The sequence below is a fragment of the Scylla paramamosain genome, chromosome 48 (assembly GCF_035594125.1).
Source record: "Scylla paramamosain isolate STU-SP2022 chromosome 48, ASM3559412v1, whole genome shotgun sequence".
In the NCBI taxonomy this organism is placed as follows: Eukaryota; Metazoa; Arthropoda; class Malacostraca; order Decapoda; family Portunidae; genus Scylla; species Scylla paramamosain.
The window spans coordinates 4661335-4664899 of NC_087198.1; the positions used below are offsets into that span (position 1 = coordinate 4661335).

At 35.4% G+C, this 3565-nt stretch overlaps 1 protein-coding gene across 2 annotated transcripts in view; it reads left to right on the forward strand.

Moving 5' to 3' along the window:
- LOC135095268 (uncharacterized) overlaps nucleotides 1-2593 on the forward strand; it is a 20936-nt gene extending 18343 nt beyond the window's left edge. Inside the window, exons 3-4 of one of the 2 annotated variants that reach the window (XR_010264193.1) lie at nucleotides 754-1054; nucleotides 1868-2591. The gene's annotated coding sequence lies outside the window, so the exon portion shown is untranslated. Of the gene's footprint in view, nucleotides 1-753; nucleotides 1055-1867 lie in introns of both variants that reach the window. The other variant, XR_010264192.1, reaches the window with a different exon arrangement.
- Nucleotides 2594-3565: the final 972 nt, after the last annotated feature.

Consider the following 3565-nt stretch of genomic DNA (forward strand, 5'->3'; position numbering starts at 1 on the left):
TATTATTATTATTAGTAGTAGTAGTAGTAGTAGTAGTAGTAGCAGTAGTAGTAGTAGTATCATTATTATTATTATTATTATTATTATTATTATTATTATTATTATTATTATTATTATTATCATTATTTATTATTATCATTATTATTATCATTATTTTTATTACTATTATTATCACATTATATTTATATTTTTTTATCGTTATAATTATTAGGTACCTTTCCCTTTCCTTACTAATTTCATCATCACTACTATTATAATTATGATCATTTTTTTTTTATTTTCATTATTATTTCAATAATTATAACTATAAATGTTATTATTATAATTAGATAATGGTGACATCTGACATAATATGTTTTTTTTTTTTTCGTTACAATTAAGTAGTTTTAGGATAATTAATCTGATAGTGAAGATATTGCTAATTTTTTTACATATATTATCATTACACATTTTTTTTTTTTTTTTTGATATAATATTTATTATTATTTTTCAAATTATTTTCTTGTTTTTGTTGTTGTTTTGTTCATATTATGATTATTATCGCTGATGTCATCTTATCTTATTTTAATATTATGATATTTATTATTGTTATTGTTATTATTATTATTATTATTATTATTTTTATTATTATTATTATTATTATTATTATTATTATTACCATTATTTTTATCATTATTATTATTATTTTTCTTCACACACACACACACACACACACACACACACACACACACACACACACACACACACACACAGGAGCTGGTCACTGCTGTAAGGGAAGGAGACGAGGCAGGGGTGAGGTCAGCACTTGACAGGGGTGCCCGGCCCGAGGTCACCGTCCCCACTGATGCTGGGGGGTCATGGAGTCTGCTGACTCAGGCTGCCAGCAAGGGCCACGAGCACCTGCTGTCGCTCTTACTGCAGGCAGGGTTAAGCATAGAAGGTGGAGGCACCACTGACAGGACACCGCTGATGATGGCTGCCCAGAATGGCCACGCCCATACAGTGAAGGCGCTGCTGGACCTCCGTGGTAACCCTCTGGCCATGGATAGTGACGGTGAGGCTGTGCTGGTGGTGGTGGTGGTGGTGGTGGTGGTGGTGGTAATTGTAGATGTACATGTGATTTTTTTCTACTTTTTCTACAACTGCTACTTCTAATTTTACTAATATTACAACACCTACTACTGCTACTACTTTTACTTCTTATATTACTACTACTACTACTACTTCTGTTCCTACTACTACTATTACTACTACTGCTACTATTACTACTACTATTAATGCTACTACTACTGCTGCTACTACTACTACTACTACTACTACTACTAATACTAATACTAATACTAATACTAGTATAATACAGAAGAAGAAAAAGAAGAAAAAAAAAAGAAAGAAGAAGGAAGGGAAGAAAAGAAGATTTTGCAATTACTTCTCGTTTTACTTCTCCACTTCCTCCTCCTTTTCCTCTTCCTCTTCTTCCTCCTTCCTCTGCACTTCTTTTTGATCCTAATTCTCCTCTTCCTCTCCTCTTTCTCTTCCTCCTCCTACTCCAATTCCATTTTACCTTAATTATCCTGCTCCTCCTCTTCCTATGCCTCTTCTTCTTCCTAATAATAATAATAATAATATTAATAATAATAATAATAATAATAATAATAATAATAATAATAATAGTAATAATAATAATATCAATAATAATAATAATAAGAGTAATATTAATATAGTCTTATCTCCTCTCTCACACACACACACACATAAACACACACACACACACACACACACACACACACACACACACACACACACACACACACATAAACACACACACACACACACACACACACACACACACACACACACACACACACAGGAAGGACAGCCCTACACTTTGCTTCACGGCAGGGCCACCAGCAGTGTGTGGCGGCCCTCTTGCCCGTCACCCCTCCCACTCCCGCACACCTCGAGGCACACACCCCGGTGCACGCCGCCAGTTATGGTGGCCACGTGGAGGTACTGGAGCAGCTGGCAGGTGCTGGCTGGCCCCTCACCGCCAAGAACAGTTATGGCGACACACCCATGCACTCTGCTGCGGCCAAGGGTAGAGTGACATGTGTGCAGTGGCTGGTGCAGCGAGGCGGTGACACAAGCATACAAAATAATGCTGGACACACCCCGCTTGACAAGGTAGGCAGTGGGGAGGGGCAGGAGGGTGGACATATGCAAACTGTCTTACGATCTGGTTCAAAGTTTAACAGATAGAGATATTAAAGCAACATGCGTTTGGTTGACCAGGTTTATTATATTTTTAGTTGTAGTAGTAGTAGTAGTAGTACTAGTAGTAGTAGTATTAGCAGTAGTAGAAGTAGTAGTAATAGTAGTACAAGCAGTAGTAGTAGTAGTAGTAGTAGTAGTAGTTTTAGTTATATTATTATTATTATTAGTAGTAGTAGTAGTAGTAGTAGTAGTAAAAGCAGTAGCAGAAGTAGTATTAGAAGCAGTAGTAGTAGTAGTAGTAGCAGTAGTAGTAGTAGTAGAACTAGTAGTAATGGCAGAAAAGAAGCACCAGCCAAGGAGCAATGTCGTCGCATGGATGAGGTGCCGCCTCTCATTCTCCCTCCTCAGATCTGCCCTCCTGTGTCTCAGGGGGACAAGGCATTCCACTCCCATACCTGCAGACTTAGGAGGCCTGGACTGTGAGGCTACAGTGGTGGAGAGTGGCATAAGAGTAGATAAAGTAGAGGTAGAATGAATTTATAGTTAACAACTAATGTTTATATTATAGAGTATTAGATGTGGTTGGATGCCACAGTCATTAGCGGGAGCTGGGGCTAATGACCTCCAAGTAATGGAGCCCCTAATTGACACATCAATAAACATGGGTGGAGGTATTATTAATAATGTAGTAGTAGTACTAGTATTACAAGTAGTACTAGCAGTAGTAGAAGTAGTAGTAGAAGCAGTATTAGTAGTAAAAGAAGTAGTAGTAGCACTAGTAGAAAAAGTAGTTGCAGAAGAAGTAATGGTATTTTTACAATTAACTATTATCATCGTTTTCACCACATAAACTAATAATTATGAAATAGATAATTATTATTATCATAACTTTTCACCTTGATTTTCTTGTTATATTATTCTATAATTATAGTTATCATTATCATCATAAACATCTTTAGTGTCTTTCTTCCTTATCATCACCGTCCTTTCATCATCATCAGCACCATCATCATCATCAGCACCATCATCATCACTATTATATTATTATTTTTATATTGTTATTACTAGTAGTAGTAGTAGTAGTAGTAGTAGTAGTAGTAGTAATAGTATTTGTAGTAGTATTTGTAGTAGTAGTAATAGTAATAGTAGTAGTAGTAGTAGTAGTAGTAGTAGTAGTAGTAGTAGTAATAGTAGCATTAGTAGTATTAAATGTAGTAGTAGTAGTAATAGAAGTAGTAGTAGTAGTAGTAGTAGTAGTAGTAGTATTAGTATTAGTAGTAGTAGTAGAAGTAGTAATAACAGTAGTAGATGTAGTAGTAGTAGCTGTAGTAGTAATGGTAATAGTATTAATAGT